Source organism: Syngnathoides biaculeatus, chromosome 2 (assembly GCF_019802595.1).
Source record: "Syngnathoides biaculeatus isolate LvHL_M chromosome 2, ASM1980259v1, whole genome shotgun sequence".
Classification (NCBI taxonomy): domain Eukaryota; kingdom Metazoa; phylum Chordata; class Actinopteri; order Syngnathiformes; family Syngnathidae; genus Syngnathoides; species Syngnathoides biaculeatus.
The window spans coordinates 14,169,730-14,187,871 of NC_084641.1; the positions used below are offsets into that span (position 1 = coordinate 14,169,730).

Below are 18,142 nucleotides of genomic sequence, written 5' to 3' on the forward strand. Positions count from 1 at the left end.
CAGGAGCCACCTACCGCCCAAACAAGTCCACTAAAAGCGAGCCGATGTTAAGCGTCTGGAGGGGACTTACATCTCCCCAGAGCTGGACAACCAAAGGAGGGGGGGGGGCAGCCCCCTGGAGTGAAGCCAAGATAAATGTGAAGAGCCACCACCCTCCTTGTGACTATGTTTGCAGCTCCAACTGGCAACCATTGTCCGTGTACCGTGATCGTATGTGGTGGGTAATCATGTATTAAAATTGGGGAGACTGGGGTGTGGGCGAGACGATCATGGGGCAATGATGCATGGGCCAATGGTGGCCAAAAGACTTGACGTTGACTTCCACTACATGACTTGATAGGTCATCTCATTTAAAATTGTCAATCTTTTGATCAAGAGAAAGAAAGAGACATTTTGGCCAGGTCATTTTTGCCAGTCTTGCAACAAAGCCTGCATCGTTGCACATTTACCAGTGTGAAGTGGCCACCTGCATGAATTACGATGGAAGAAGCTCCGAAGGTAATACAATTAGGATTCAAGAATTATTTTGCTGATGAAGTCTTCAAATAGAGGAGAGCAATCTGGAAATTTTGTAACTACCACAACAACAATGAAATTGAACTTCATCCATCACTACAAAACTCACAAAGACACATTAGCTAATTTAATAGTTTTGTTAACTGGTCAAATCTTAAGTTTCATAGAATGGTTTGAGACGATTACAAATAAGGATAATAGGATCGTATTTTAGTACAGATAATAAGTAACTAGGAGTTGCATTGTTTATGATAATTGTCTGAACCTTTTTTTTCGGTTCATAGTCATGCAAAACACTTTTTTTCCCTTATGATTTATGGAGGCCATCTGCAAAAAATACAAACATTATATATCCAACACAATATATATATTATATATAATCAATATTAAATGTCTTTATTAAATATTTAATATTAATTTAATATAAATTTTGTATTACAATATTAAATATATTAATATAATTTAATATTTTTAATATTTAATATTAGCTATATATTAATATTATAATATAGCTTCAATATTATATATTATTATATTTTATGACTTGAAATGCAACTTGTTTAAACCAAGTATGGGAAAAAACTTTTCGTGAGTATCTAATTTCAATTTCTTTCCTGGAAAGCGTTGGCCTCACAGTTCTGAGGTCCCGGGTTCGATCCCGGAGCCGCCTGTGTGGAGTTTGCATGTACTCCCCATGCCTGGCTGGGTTTTCCCCAAGCACTCTGGTTTCCTCCCACATTCCAAAAACATGCAATATTAATTGGACACTAAATTGCCACCTAGGTGGGATTGTGAGTGCAGCTGGTTGTCTCTGTGTCCTGCGATTGGCTGGCAACCAGTTCAGGGTGCCAACTGCCTCGTGCCCGTTGACAGCTAGTAGAGGCTTCAGCACTCCCGCGGCCCTCGTGAAGATAAGCGGCTAAGAAAATTGATGGATGGATGAATCCCTCTGTGTGACAACTGGGCCAGTTGCATGAATTGCACCAGGTGGAAACACAGGTACATTATAGCCTCTGTCATCTAGTGGACAGACATTTAATGGTTTTGCCACTCGGTATATGTCGCAGGAAAAGATAAATGAACAAAGACACATTTGAAGTGAATATAGATGACATGCAGTGGCGACCCCTAACGGGGCAAGCCGAAAGGAAAAGAAGAATATATAGTTTTAGGTCCAATTAAAAGAAAATGGACCATTTACGATGGCTCGTCTGATGATTACAGTAGTAGTACATTATTAATCCAATCAAATCTAATGGCACTAAACACACCTTGATGTATTTTCACTACAGTATAAATACACGTGTTTAAAAAGACTCCCAAGACGATAGCAGTATCTATGTTGGCATTTTGGCCATATTTGTCTTTTGCCAATGGGATAATGTAGTTGCAAAGGCAAACGTCTTTCTGCCCTCCCAACATTCTTTTTCTGTTTACCTTTTGTGGGGTGATTTTCCATATCAGTGCCATTCATCCAGTGATGTGTGGAAAGAGGGGGAACTATGCTTCCTCCTTCCTGTTGTTGACATAGTGATAGGCCAAGATGTCTGGTGGGTATTCTTATATGAAGCCAAATTCCTACATGACGTGTCGATCCAGCGATGGCATCGTGCATCCATTCACCTTCCCAATGTGTTTGCCAATAATTTTTCTTCTTCCTTCTTGACTGCTGAATTTTCTCACCTCTTGTTCACCTCTTGCTCTTTGTTTTGGTCTGTGTGAGACTGAGCTAAGCTAATGTTCATGTCTCTAAACATTAGGGAGAAGAAGTCCTGGCGCACCCTGACACTTATCTGTCTTGACCTACCTCTCGCCTTTCTCACTGTTTGCTTGCCTTTTGTATTTTGCCTGTGGAGGGCGAATGACCAAGTTCTTGTGCTTTAAGATCTTCCTGGAGGGCATTCAAGGTGCAGCTTGAAACATGTCTTGATTGTTTGCTCGCTACAAAATCCTGCTGTTTATCTGACTTAAACTGCTAAAAGTATTGAGACACCAAATGGAAGAAAAGGTGACATTGTTGTCCCTTTTGCAGCAACAAAAGTGCCCTTTGACTCGATTTTAGAAGATTTAGGCAGGTGTTTGTGTGGTGCCCACCACCTTCCATTATTTAAGAAGAACAGGTGATCATCTCAAAATAAACTCACAATCTCAGCTGTTGCGCTCCCCAAAGCTGCTCTTCCATGCCTAACTCATCCTAGCATGTTTTAAGGGATCTTGCTTTGTGCACTTGGGCAGAGTGTGCTGGAACACAAAAATGCATCCAACAAACTCTTCCCACAAAGTTGGAAGTATACAATTGTTCAACATTTTTGTTGTCATGTGTAGAATTTGGTTAAAAGGGAGCTAATGGATCTAACCTTTGATTGATTTACTGCAGTGATTCTGTCGTTCTCAATTCTCTCATACAAACAGTAAAAGGGAGCATTTGTAAAGGGTAAAAAAGGACAGATTTAAGGTTTTCATTATTGAGATGATGGTTAATGCCATACAGTAGTCCCCCAAAAAATGAGAGGCACATGTTTAAACAAGTCATTCACTGTGCTGCTATTATTATTAGTAGTAGTAGTAGCAGTAGCAGTAGTAGTAGAAGTAGTATTACTACTACTTATTGTATAACTATATTATCCATCCATCCATCCATTTTCGTCACCGCTTACCCTCACGAGTGTCGCGGGGAGTGCTGGAGACTGACAGTTAAATATTCCCATCCAAGAAATAAAAATGCTAATGGAACATTTCGTCAGCGTGAGCACACAAGTACTGTCACACAGTATACGCTCCCAGGAAAACAAACAGAAAAATAGAAAAGGTAATTATATATGTTGCCTTCGTCTGGTGTAGGACAAACACTGCCAACAGTATCAATCCATCCAATTTCTTTGCTGCTTATCCTCACGAGGGTTGTGGGGATGGCTGGAGCCTATCCCAGCTGTCAATGGGCAGGAGGCGAGGTACACCCTGAACTGGTTGCCAGCCAATCGCAGGGCACATGGAGACAGACAACAGCCGGACTCACAATCACACCTAGGGGCAATTTAGAGTGTCCAATTAATGTTGCATGTTTTTGGAATGTGGGAGGAAACCGGAGTGCCCGGAGGAAACCCACGCAGGCACAGGGAGAACATGCAAACTCCCCACAGGTGGGTCCAGGTTTGAACCTGGGAGGCCAACTCTTTTACCAGATGATCCACCGTGCCACCATATCTGTATTATTATAACTATATTGTTTATTGTATATTATTTTATTATTTGTATTGTTATTGTCATTTGTATCAATGTTATTGGGAATTGCATATAAATTATATTATTATGTTATGTCTTTTCCATTTTAAGAGTTAATAGTACGTACTTTTTTATGTAATTGTATTATATGGAGTGCAAAAAAAAATTACAGTACCTCCTACAAGGCATGAGCTTATCCTGTATTGTCTATTGGACAAGCTGGCTCTATAAAATGGTTTAAGTAATTTTAAAAGGTCGACCATTAGGCACTTCACTGTATCCCTCAAATAAATACTACAGAAATCAACGTATAACATCTTTGCCCACATATCGTCTTAAAATCATTCCTGTTAACTTGAACTCCCTGCTGTGCTCACGATTGTGTAGCAAGAGTGAAGCGCTCCACATAAATGGGGTCATTATCATGTCTTTTATTAATCAAATCAGAGCCATGCTCTATTGAACATGGCCTTAAGCTAAGAGCACTTCTCGTTTCAAGTCACTTAGTGGGAAAAAAAAAAAAAAAAAAAAACTTCACCATCTCGGTCCTGTCTGTGTAGGGAGATTTAGTCTCATTGGAGATTGTATTTGGATATGAAAGTTTATCACTTATGTGTGTGTATGTTTGTCTCTCTGTTCTCGTATCCCTCTGTATGCATTTGTAGCATGTGTAACCTTTTTTTTTAAATAACAGTATTACTGACCAACAGTTTGCAGCTTTCAGTTATCTTTATTGGAGTTTGACAAAAACCTCAAGTTTACACATGGCGCAAACTCACCACAGGGAGAATAAGCCCAAAAGTCCCCAGCTTGCGTACTGTAATATCTTCCACTCACGTTCATTTTATGTAGGATTTAAACATGCCATTAGCCAATTTAATCCAATTTTCTCAGCTTTCAGAGCACTCCAGTGAAACAGATTCCATCTAATATTACACATATGGTCACTGTTACCCCGAGAATCACAGCAGCAGCATTAGGCAGTTGTTTTTGACCTGAAAGAGCTGTGAAAATCTCCTGTGAGTAAGCACGAACGGTTGTCAATTATTCTCACTGAACATGGTAGTTGATGATGAGGAAGCGGGTCAGCAAATTAATTGTCAAGTTTGATTAGAAGCCTGATGCCTTATCATTTGTTCATAACTCATTACCATATCTGTTAATTACTTTGTAAATGAATCATATGAAAGTGGTGCGGGCTTCTGAGGAAATGCATGGGACAAAGTCATCTCTCTTTAATGAGTGTGGAAATGTTGATGATGAATGTTGTCCCTAGGATTTGGGCTGTTATTACTTGGTCATTGATTTCAGGACACAACCATTCCAGCCAAGCATTTTCAATGGAACCTCTTGTTTGCTCGAGTCTCACACACACGCGCACGGTCCCCTCATGCATGCCCCCCACAATGCTATCCTTTACGGTGCAAGGTTTCTCTTTACACATTGCTTTGAACTTCCATTTAAAAGTCGCACATAGGCCCATTATTCCCTAGTGGTGAAGCCCAGGTAACTTGTGTCCTGTGTGTCCACCTCCTTCTCTCTATCTCAATGTAGCTACATAAAGCCCCATCCTTCATCACCGCCCTGATGAATAGGCTCATCAGTTGGAGAGCCTCAGGGCAGGAGCAGACAATGACAGCAGTCTTCACATTTATCAAATGCTGTTTATGTTGTTCATTACATTGATTTGCTCAAGTTACCCTTTTCCTCCCTCACAACCGTGAGAGTATCCATTATATTACTTTATTTTCAAAGTATTCATTCAAGGTGACTCCACTCCAAAAGTACTAGCTCTAACCACTTCTTTATGTCCACCTACGGGATCTCAAGAAAGCTCCACTACAAGAAGAGTGTCAAATTTCTACCCGTAAAAGAAAACAGTCCCCACTTAGATGGGAATAATGATGTTGAGGGTCAGACATGTAGTCCATTGAGGTGCTAACTAGAAGTAAACTTTACATTAAAACCTTTGTCCACCATCCGTGGGTTTTTTTCTCCGCTTTTTGGGTGTTTTTTTTTCTTTTTTTTGTCGTTGTTGCCATTTTTCTGCTTCTGTGTAAAATTTCAATACTGTTTGCAGCTTCACCTTTTGACACAAAGCAGTCACCACAATAATGTTCCCTTGACACCTGTGCTCAATCTCTTAAATCACATAAACGACACGGCAGCGAGTGTTTCTATTCATTAAGCCCTTTATTTGTTTTACTATTCATCAATGCACAGTGCAACTTTTCTAACATGTATTTTTGTCGGATGTGAAAACAAAAGTTTTTAGTGTAGTACGTGTGGATGTAATAATCAGATACGCAGACTTCATAGCAGAAAATATAAAATCTATCATAGGTAACCATAATGTAATTGTGTTGAAAAGATCTAGTCATTCAATAGAAACATTGTACTGTTCATTACCGTTCACTGTAACCTGTAAATTAGCAAGCACATGTACTCAGAACAAATACAACATTGTAAAATAACATCAGATCTCAAAGGTATTGTTTATTTCTAACAGCATAACAGCTTTACCCCGAGAAGTCTTCTCAATTTAGGTCATATCTTTGTACACAAAGTCTCGCTCTGTACACGTGTGTCTAATAATCGTTTTAGAAAGTGAGCCACGCTGCACATAATCCCAAATCTGTCAGATTTCCTCTGCTAATTCGAGTTCTTACTGGAAGTTTGCCATAACATCTTGATTTGATTTGAGTCAGGATTGCGATTAACAGATTAAACTAGTAGATGTTGTTGATTCTTTTCAACTCTACCTGTATAACATTTGATGATCAGTGGTGTTGGTCGGGAATGTGGTTACAATAAAACAACTCTTGGGTTTCATCTGCAAGGTAGATGTATTCCCAACATGATTTGAAAGCTCCAAAATTGCAAACCTTTTTCAAGACCAAACAATCCTAAATGGTTTATACCGTAAAACAGAGGGCGCTCTCAAACAAGTGTTAGCACCAATTAAAAAAAAAAAAAATCCTAGGTCAAATCCTTGATTATGAGTCACATAAAAATAGAAGTGAATTTTTCTTGAACCATGGAACCCATATCTAACAGACTTTAAGGTAATTAGTTCAATAGTTCTGTGTTACCCTAACTAACTGCTAAATACCGATTATCCAAAATAATATACTGTGGGGGGGTTTCTTTCGGCTTGTCCCTTTCGGGGTCGCCACACCGTGTCATCTCAGATGAACGCACATATATGTTTGGCACATTTTTTACGCCGGATGCCCTTCCTGATGCAAGCCTTCTCAGGGAGTGGAGGCCCCAGTGGGATATGAACCCACAACCCCTGGTTTACCAAAACAGTGCTCTAACCACTGAGCTACGGGGCCTCTCCAAAATAATATACTGTATATTTATTAAAAACATAAATACATTTGAATAATATTGCTTTGAATGGAGGTTACGTTCGGCTTGTCCTTTTCGGGGTCGCCAAACCCCTGGTTTACCAAACCAGTGCTCTACCCACTGAGGTACGGGGCCTCCTAGTATTTTGTAGGTCACAGAAGTAATCATAATTGGACTGTTTCCATATGAAATGATCATAAAATGTGGTCTGATCTTCATGTAAAGCATAAGAATATACAAAAATGTCTGCTTGAACTAATACCATAAATTGTGTTTTCCTATTTTTTTTTTTTAGTAATCACATGAATGGGAGGAAAACGTAAGTGAACCTCTAGGCTGTGGATTCTTCATGGGCTCATTCAGGTGTGAGATAACCTGGAGTCAAATGATTGAGGCAAGAGTGGAGGCGTGGTTTAAAGTTGCACTGGCCACGAGAAACCACTCACTAGTTTACAATTGTCTCTTTTCAAGAAGAATTTCCTGATGTGTACCGTCCCTTTCTAAAAAGAGCTCTCAGAAGAACGACAGTTAAGAATGGGTGACCTGTATTAACCTACAAAAGGTTACAAAAGCATCTTTAAAATGTTGATGTTCATCAGTCCATGATTACAGATTGTTCATCAATGGAGAAGGTTTAGCACTGTTGCTTCTCCTCCTAATGAGTGGCTATCCTGTAAAGATGAGAGCTCAGAATGCTCAGTGGGGTAAAAAAGAAACCTGCCACTGGCACATGCCAACATCTCTGTTGACAATCTACAATACGTCAAACATTAAACAAGTGTGGGGTTCATGGGAGAACACCAAGAAGCATGATTATGCTGCTTAAAAAAATGCTTGGTTGAGATAATATGCGGGACTAGGGCCTAGAGCCACATATGCCTGAATTCATGTACTTCCTGAGAAATTTCAGAATACATATGGAACAATTTTCAAAGTGGTTGCCATTTTAGCAAATCAAAGATTATGCTTTGTGCCATTCTTGCTCAGGACTGGGTGTTGTGGTGTTGGTGAAGCTGGTGTGCAGCGCTCCAACCGGTACAAATGCAAGAAAACCTTCTAAATACCACTCTGAGACTCTTAGGTCTAAACCATGTGATTGTGTGAGAAGCAAAACTGTGCCAAAGATCAGAAGCACAAAACGGGGATAATCAAAGATGGCCAGCATTATCTGCAAATATGATGTGCACATTAATATGGAAAAGTGTCAAGTTTGTGTTATTATGCATATTAGATGACTGATGGCTAATCTTCAGGACAATTCTAAGAAAAAAAAATTCAAACTCGCCTGTACTTGAGATGAGCTCCACCCAACTAGTCATGTAAAACTGGAGGTCTCTTGGCGAACCATTCCGCCTCTCCTTCTTCTCCGTCATTTTTGTAGAACACAACACTTACCTTTTCACCAGTTTTATGTTTTCAGGCTTTGTTCCAAAAAAAAATTTATATGCACCACAAATCCCCATCTCTTGATGATAGATTAGCTCATGTTTTTATTGGTTTCAAGCGCATTCTGTTCTGAATCAGTGATTTTATGATTTTATGAGAATCGCAGTTCCAGACCACCAATGACTACTGAATTGATTGATTGATTCATTCATCTTCCATTCCGGTTATCCTCACTAGGGTCCTGGGCATGCTTGAGCCTAACACATCTATCTTCCACACCCTGAACTGTTTTCCAGCCAGTTGCAGCGCACATAGAAACAAACAACCATTCACACCTATGGGCAGTTTAGAGACTTCAATGAATGCATGGTTTTGGGGATGTGGAAGGCAACTCGAGTGCCCAGAAAAAACCCACACAGGCACAGAGAAAGCAGGCAAATTTTACACTGGCAGGGCCAGGAATTGAACCCCATAACGTCGGCCCCAGTTCCCGCAGGCCCACCATCTGTAGGAGAGGTCATTGGGGTCAGCTGAACTGTGAGCTCGGCAGTGGCTGAATGCAAGTACCTTGGCGACCTGATCCACCGCTACAGAAATTGGCTCTTAGGACGTAGAATGTCACCTCTCTGGCGGGGAAGAAGACCAAGCTGATTTGTGAGTTTGAGAAGTTTCAATGAGATATCATTGACCTCACTTCCACACACAGCTTGGGCTCTGATACTCTGGCCTCTTTTCCAGTCTGGAGTACACCATGGTCAAAGGCGTCGAGCAGGTGTGGGGATACTGAGTGCCCCTTGGCTCGATGCCTGTATCTTTGAGTTCACCCTAGTGGATGAGATGGTAGCACCCCTCCACCTTCGGGTAGGGGGGACAGGTCCTGTTTGTGTCCATGCAAAAAAAAAAAAAAAAAAAAAAACAGCAGTTTAGAGTACTCACCCTTTTTGAAGTCCTTGAAGGGGGGTCCTGGATACCGCTCCCACTGGGGATGGGGAGTCCATCATTCTCCTAGGGGACTTCAATGCTCACATGGGCAATGACAGTGAGACTAAGAAGAATGTGACTGATAGAAACGGTCCCTCCAATTGGAACCCGAGTGGTGCTATGTTATTGCACTTCTGTGCTCTCCATGTTAAAACATAGGGGTGTGGACACCCCTACCCTTTACAGGCTCGGTCGCTGATTGATGATCGACTTCGTGGTCATGTCATTGGACTTGCAGCCGCACTTCTTGGACACTCTGGTGGAGAGAGGGGCGAAACTGTCAACTGATCAACACCTGGTTATGTGTTGGCTCCGACCTGACAGCCCAAAAGTACTTTGAGTGTCTGCTGCTAACGTCTTCTAGAATCTCCTGTCAGAAGGAGTTTCAACTCCCATCTCCAGCAGAACTTCACCCACGTCTCACAGAAGGAAGGGGTGATTAAGTCCGAGTGGACAATGTTCCACGCCTTCATTGGTGAGGTTGCAGACCAGAACTCTGGCCGTAAGGTGGTTGGTGTGTGTTGCGATTAAGATCCCTCCCAGATGCCTCCCTGGTGAGGTGTTTTGGGCATGTCCCCTACAGAAAGAGACCCCAGTCACAACCTAGGACACGAAGAAAGACTGTCTCTCTCGGCTGGCCTGGGAACACCTTGAGATCCCCCCGGAATAGCTGGATAACGTGGCTGGGGAAAGGGAAGTGTGGGTGTCCCTTCTAAAGTTACTGCCCCCACAACCTGATCTCGGAGAAGAGAGGATCGTGGTTGGATGTTGAGAGCTGCCGATTTTTTTGTGCTGCTACAAGATACATGACTTATGCTTAAAGTAGCTCAATATCCAAGATTTTTTTCATTTTCAACATATTGATCTTTCACTTCCCACTCTCAAGCTTATGATGCCCTGCTCTTCTTTTTCACTCTGTCCTTCTCTTTTCCTGGCCACCATGGTCCTGGTGCTTCTAATTCAGTCTTATCAGTCAAGTGATTTAGCTGCCGCAGCTGGGTTTCTTGTTCCGCAGCAAGGGGCCTCATTGTCCTGCCCCGCTGTCCCCAAGAAAAAAATTCAGATTGAACAAAGTCCGTGCTACCCTTTACAAACTCCTGAATCTTTCTCCGTACACACCTCTGACAACCTGTATCCCTCTAATGCTTTTCTCAAGAGAAGAGAGGTTCAAGCCTCATCAGTGTATGTGTGCGTACATTTCTGAAAGAGTGACAGTGTGTGGGGGGTCAAGCTGAGATGGACAGGGAAGAAGGATTAGGATGGCTGAGTGAGCCTGTCTATATTTCCAATGGCACTTTGCTCTAAGTGGGAGGCCAAGGAAAGGAAAAAATGCAGTGCAAGCAAAGAATTCAAGTGTGTAGCTCTCTGTTTTCTTTTGACTACCAGGGGCCCATTTATGAGAAAAATAAGAATGACATGTAGATCTCTGACAAAGACAGCGTTTGTGTCTTCATTTTGTATAAGTGTTGTATACAGTTATTCATTCATGGAGTCCTGACAAAAACAAAAAGTTTTGCTTTGATTGAAGTCTCTCCATTTTTATCGATGTTGGTGCATTGTCAAGCGTAGTTAATGGCTCACAAAGAAGGGACTAGAAACGTTTGGGATACAATGCAACAGGAGAGCCCTCTCCAATGTGAACAACTGTCTTCCTTTAGAAGACCTTCAAAAACCTCTCCATGCCGTGAATCCACTCTACTCTGTATTCTGGCCTTCTGTCGGCCAGGCAGGGGAGCTAGTCAAAAGGCCTTGTACTTGAGGATCGGGACAGATTTACTGCAGGGTGGCACGATGTTGGCTGATGCGCCAAGGGAGGAAAACAGGGGCCCAAGTTTATAAAGGAGGGCTTCAAAGTTAAGGGTGAGGAATTTCAGACTATCTGCACCACTCTATCCCTTGATCAGGGGGGCCTTGTGTTCATCCCACCCTCTATCCCTTCCTACAGCCCTCTGCCCTCTCCTCCCCCAACCTCATCAGCCCAACGCCACCTGCCAGCAAGCCACCACAGTGTTCCCAGGGAGATGAGCGCAACGGAGAAGAAGGCCCACAAGGGATTAACTTTTCACATGGCTGGGAGTCCTCGTCTCAAAAGACCTGACAACCCCAGACGGCTTGATTAAAAAAGAAGAGAAGAGGAAAGCAGGGAGGGTATGAGAGGAGGAGAAGAGGGGGAATTCTTCACATGATGGCCTTGAGAGAGGGATTTTGGATATTGGGTGTCTTTCTTTCCCACTTTATCCAAAGTCCCCACGTCTTACTTGCAAATGAGCAAATATTTCCTCTTGTTCTCTCTGTGGAACTGATGGCCTTTGATTGCATTTTCCAATATTCTGGAAGAACTGCAAACTTCTGACATCAGTTATAAGGATCTGTTTGTGTCATTTGTGTATTCCCACTGAAGAAAAGTGTATTGCTGTGGATGACAGCATTACATTACAGTCAAGAAAGACATGGGGAGAGAATCGCCGAACCGTTGCTGGCTTAAAGTTCTAGTGTTCAAATGGCAAGGCGCCCTGTTTCCCTATACTCTATCCCCAGGCCTCTCAGGTTTGTCACTGAGAAAGAGAAGACCAAAATCACAACAAACTCCTCCATAGAAGTGAAGATGGGGTTTGCCTTTCCACTACAGCTAGGAGTTCAGCAAATCAACCTGGCAGGACAGTGGGCCACTTAATACCTCCCATCTTGTCCGTGTAACGGAGTGGCCCGACTGGCGGGTCAGCGAAGGTAGCAGAGTGTCATCTTACCATCACCTCACGCTCTCTGACTTCCTCCACATGGCTCACTTACTCTTTTCTCATCTCCGCTGCAGGACTACTCTTATGCTTCTCTTCCTGTTTCCCTCAGCTTTCGTCTTGAAAAATAGGATAGTTTTTTTGTTTTTTTTAACCAGGGTTGCGCAGTCATTTAATTAGTCCACTGTACAAATATGATCACATGAATTTAAGTTAGGGATGCAACCCAAATGCAACTGACAACTATACAGCGGATTTAAGAAGCTTATTGTATAAAACTGTTCTTGGTTCCCTCAAAAAATAATAAAAAAATCTGATATGATTCATCTACTTTTTTATAGTCAATGCAGAAAAATACAATGGTTAGCTGGTTGATGATTTGACATGCATAGAAGATGAAACAACCATAAAATAAATTATTGGCAGACATACAGTAGCATTGATGATACATGTACTCCCCCACTTGCCCAAAGTCAACTTGGATTGGTTGTAGCTTCCTCATGACCCTCAACATGAAAAGCCTTAACATCAGCCTTGGTCTCTCATTAATCACAGTGCTTACCATCCGTATGGCCTTCGACTCCAAGCATGTGCTGAACTATATGCCGACTACTTGACCTTGCTGCTGGGCTCACGGGGATAAGACAGTGGAGCTCCATTTTTTAAATTTTATTTTATTTATTTATTTATTTTTTGGTCAGGCTTTCAACAACTTACCTGCTAGTTAAAAGGACAGCTCAACGAATAAGATGATCAGCCTCATTGATAGATGATGTTTTAATCGTAAGATAACACACACTCTCATTAAGCAGGGAATGCTGTAACAGGTACAACTGATACAATTAAATGCAATTTGTAGTTTTTGCTGTTCAGTCGATTGTAAAAATTCAAATCCCATTTTTTTTCTGTCCCTAATGCTGGGCACCCTGTGAGGATCAAAAGGTTAAAGTGCTTTAAAACTAGTTTTGCTGAGTGTAAATATTTCACTAATACAGTATCTTAAATGGCTCGAATATAGCAAAAAGTGATAACTAGTCCAATACATTTATTCAAGTATTACTTACACTTCTGTTGGCTGCAGAGCTAGATCAGGAAACAAAGTCATCATACCACCCAGCACAAATCTTCCTGGATAGGATTTCCTATACAATGTATTCAAAACATTCACAAAGTTTCCATGTTACAGAAACCCTGGGTAGTGTTCCTGGACCAGCTAGGACACCGCTCGCTGTATGAGCAGTGGTGCTAACAGTGGTGTGCTGGGTTGGACTTTTCTGCACATTCAAATGCGAAGACAACGTCCATTTCAAGAGCCCCAGATTTTACAAATTGTCCTTGGGAAGCATATATCGTCATTGACCTGACCCTGCGTCATTTCGCTACATCAACCACACACTATTTGCTCCAGTTGATTCACCCTGGTGGACTAAAAATACATTTACAACTGTAGGAATGTACAATAGCTAGAATATCTCTGTATCATTCATTGTCCTTTTGACTCATCTGTTCTTTCTGTATGAGATACTGAGTGGGGCCAATCTAGTTGAAAGAAACCTACATGGTTTTATTTGTCCGACGTAAAGGTGGAGGTTTACAGTTTGAAGAGACCAGGATAAAGATGTGATCAAAAAGGTAAAAGTGTACTTTCACACGGACAGTGTGCTGCACCATGTGTTAATGTGCCAACAAGTATGTAAAGTATGTGACCTCTAATGGTATCCACTCAGTGCTTGGATCCCTGCTATTCCTGAAGTGACAAAAGTGACAGAAGTGATATGATACACTGGCTCATTACTTGTGACCCTGACACCAAATTACTATCCAATCAGTATTTCTTTGTCTCAGCTCTCCTTCCCTGCACCACGGCTATCATTAAATGACTAATTTAAGCCGTCACAGGTAGGCCCAGATCACAGGCTTGCTGGTGGCTTTTGAATGGGGAGAGAGGGCAGCATTCTTTCCACTGTAATGCATGCTGAAGTAGCCAGGGCTAATGTGACCCCTATAGTTCTGGCACTGCATTAGTGCCAGAAGACTCAGCGGTGAGTCTTAAACCTGGGAGCGACAGGACCATGATTATCTTCACCACAGTGTCGGCCTGAGGACGCACATGGGGCACAAAAAGGTAGATTTGTCTGACAGGGAAGTAACGGGGTCGTTTCATGTTGGAGTACTGAGTGTTGTTCTTTTGCCTCTCTCACATGATTTACAGTCATGTGCTGTGGTATCTAGATGTGTGAATCCCTCCAGTTTACAAATGTTTGAAATTACGAGGCATTACTTGGTGGATTTTATTTTTGTTCTGTTTTGTTTTGCTTTGGAAAATTTTCAATGATGAGCAAGATTCAGATACTCCGATGCAAAAGTGAAGTGGAAAAAAAAAATTAGAGCAACAATTGCCGATGCACTTTCAGCCTTTTATCGAGCTGGACAAAGAGAGAAATCAAAATGAAAACACTTGCAGCAAGCATGGTAAACATATTTACATGGCACTAACTCTGTTGAAAATGACCAAGACCAGACCTGGAGTCTGAGCTCTTGACGCCACTCTGTAGGCCACATACTTTGAAGGCACACACGAATACGACACGGTATACAGTGTGTGGGAATTTTTGTTTAATTGGACTTCATGCAAGTAGTTTATTTCTTTACATTCTCTTTATTATTGTTTTAGAATGTTTTATAATTACATTTTACCATCAAATTCCATTTTTTACATGAACATTTTTAGCAAAAAAATTTTTTTTTTTTGGGGTGTTGAAAGCCAAGCTACAATGGAAATTTCAATCAATTTCAATATGGACAATTGATTTTATGTCCAAAGAAAATTGAATAAGGAGCTTGGTCACATAACAATAGAAACTCATAAGTCATTTTTTTACGCCTTTTGGGCCTTCAAGTTTGATTTCACAGCTAATGAAAATTATTAAAATGCGATCTGCTGATTGTTTTCATTTTTCCAACATTATTTTGGTGTAATCCCTGTCCATGTCATGAGGGGATTAAAATACTCTAACTACTGGACAGTAACGTGGAACCTCAACATGCATTACAAGAGCTAATTTCAGCAAGATTCAAATGGTGAACACTGTGCATGTTTTTTTTTTCTTCTGATTGCAATTACAGATGCTAACATTGTCACACTTGAATGACAGATGACTTTTTAAAATCCCTGTTCAGATAATGGTTTATGATGCTTTACAGATTGTATTCGATTTTAGAGATTCTACAGAATTGTGCATTGTGACTGAACTCATCCAAGAACAATTGTTGTAATTCTCTGTCATTTTTTTTTTTTTTGTCATGCTACCATCGCTTTACAATTATTCTCTTATTCTTATCTTTACTCATTACCTGAGCCACTAAAACACAGTACACACATACACATGCATAGAGATCCATATACACTAGATGGCACACTGCTGCATGTGGTCCTATCATTTAATTCCTCTCCGGAGTTTTATTTTTTAACTGTGTTTTCAATGAATTTAAAGTCGGGTGTAATACTTGATACTCCTCCCTTTTCTCTATAATTAAGAAGTTGGCAGCTTTATTTTTCACCCGGATTGTAAGGTAAAGTTGTGTTCGCGCCCCCATTCCTCTCTCTATTTGTCATTTCCTCCAGCTTTTATCTTCTCTCTCTTTGCATTATTCAAATCAGAATCCCCATGTGAGCACTTTGCTCTTGACCTAAGAAACGTCCTGATTGCTTTAATAGCAGTCCTTGGATCTGCAAGGTAGGCAGTCGTCTTTAAAGGAACTTGCAGATGAGAGGGTTGCGTACTTGTGTGAGTAAAACCAAAGGGTGGTTGATTAGAAGTGACCTCAAGCAAAAGTGCAAATATGCATTTGGGAGGTGTGTGTACTTGCATAATTGGAGCATCTTGAAGTGCAGCGAGGTTAAGTAGGATGAATGGTCGGTGGAGTAAAGTAAAAGTCTAAATAAAAATACATTTGCACTCACTCTATGAATTTTATTCAGGTGTAATTTGACCTTGGACCAATGAATGAGGCTGTGATTGGGAAACATTGCTGATTCTCCCAAAGTGAAGCGTGTTGAGTGAAAGTGAGTATCGATGGTTTGTCAATTACCTTTTCAGCAAAATGATTATAAATACCAGTTATAAAGTTAGAAGGCAGTGCTTAGGGTACGAAGTTTAATTAGGTTGGAATTTCTCTTTTGGATCACATCAGATGTGAGTTGGTTGTACCTTTCCTTCATAGTTTATGCATCACTGAAGTATGAACTAAATTATCCATTATTTCTCGACAAATGAAATTCAACTGTTTCATAGACTCAATGCTTCCTGTATATTCTGTTGGAAGTGCTGTAGGCACATATGTGGCTCTTTAAGGACCCTCTGAACATGGGCTGGAATTAAAAGGAATGAAACATTTTCCCACTGTAGGATTTAAAAAAAAAAAAAAAAAAAAAATTCCACATTAAAATACATATGCAAGCTGTCAAGTGCATGCCAAAGCAACAGGTGGTACAATAACCTCTAATCGTAAGGCCATTTTAGTCAATCAGAGGAGTGATGGAAGTCGCGTTCGATCGTTCATGAACAAATGGCTAATTGAATTTAAAAAGTACATTCATGGTTAGGTGGAGTAACTCTTGATATCACACTTGGTTATGCTGACACACATTGAGATGCTTTGTAAACGAGACCAATGAATGACAGAATATACCATATATCCATCTACAAACATCATGGTCAGTTTTTTGGTTCACTTTTCTTAGTGACAGAAGGCCAAAACATGCATGCAAAGAAAAAAACATATCTAAACATATGCTCAGTGGATCTTTGTCAGAGACGAGCTTGAGCACTGGGATCGTCCTTCTTAAATCAGGACCCTCTAAGCCGGGTTGAGGCCTGGTATGTTCAAAGATTGAGTCTGAATTTAGGCCTGCCATTCAAAACTATTGAAAAGGGCTTCTGAGCCTCCTATTCTTTCCCAGCAAATTGGGAGGAAATCTGGCTATTGTGCTGAGTTTTGAGGAGGCTGGTGGTGGGAAGCGGGGTGTCCACTGTGCTTACCTATAGATATGAGTGGAGACAAAAGGTTTCAGGGACATCCAGGAGAGGCTTTGAAATCCCACTTGGCTGGAGACGGAGGTTGTTGGGAGCAGGTCCTCGAGTATTAGGTCAAAAGCAGCAATGCTGCAACACACGGGCATGAACAAGACACTGAATGGAGGAAGACTGGCTTATGTGTGCAGCCTGGACAATAAGAAATATCAAATAGATCTGCTAGTTGCACAAAAAATACTTTTACTTCAAAGGGAATGCACAATCATAAAGCCTTTAAACAGGGGTGTCAAACTTATCATGGGATACAGATCACAGAAACAGTATGGTTGCCTTCAGAGTGCTGATAATGACTGAAAGCATACACAAAAAATGTATAATCACTTTGCGATATTATTACATGTAATACATTACCGCTGTATTTCAGTAGTATGTTTTTTTAAATCAACAAATATATGGTTACGTTTTGAAAGCCGAGATTCAGCTTTACAACTGTTACACTATTTCAACTACAATTACACACATGGTAAAATTAAATAATGGTTATCTTGCATAAAACGATACTTTGGTAAAGGTGAAAAAATGGTAGTATCATTAAGCTAAAATAGAATGAGCAAAAAAAAAAGTCTGTAAGTTTTATCAACAGGACCAGATTGGAGTTTGACTCCCTTGGCTGATGGGCTATTTTAAAAATGTATTTTGCTCACCGTTTGTAAACCAATAGAAATTTAGAGGCCAATATTATTTTTTGGGGAGAGGTTGGCAGGGAGGTTGGGGGAATTAAAAACAGTGACATGATCCACGATATGTCCAACTACAAAAATAAGGATGAGCTATTTGACCATAATGACCAGAGTTACAGCTTGAGGGAAAAGGGGGAAGCTCGTAGACCTGACAACACCATCCAAACTGTGA

At 40.9% G+C, this 18,142-nt stretch overlaps 1 protein-coding gene across 12 annotated transcripts in view; it reads left to right on the plus strand.

The window, feature by feature from the left end:
• prdm16 (PR domain containing 16) overlaps nucleotides 1-18,142 on the plus strand; it is a 207,128-nt gene that overhangs the window by 72,833 nt on the left and 116,153 nt on the right. Inside the window, exon 1 of one of the 12 annotated variants that reach the window (XM_061835051.1) lies at nucleotides 16,256-16,260. The exons of the other annotated variants lie outside the window; for them this stretch is intronic. The gene's annotated coding sequence lies outside the window, so the exon portion shown is untranslated. Of the gene's footprint in view, nucleotides 1-16,255; nucleotides 16,261-18,142 lie in introns of those variants that run through there. 12 annotated transcript variants of the gene reach the window in all.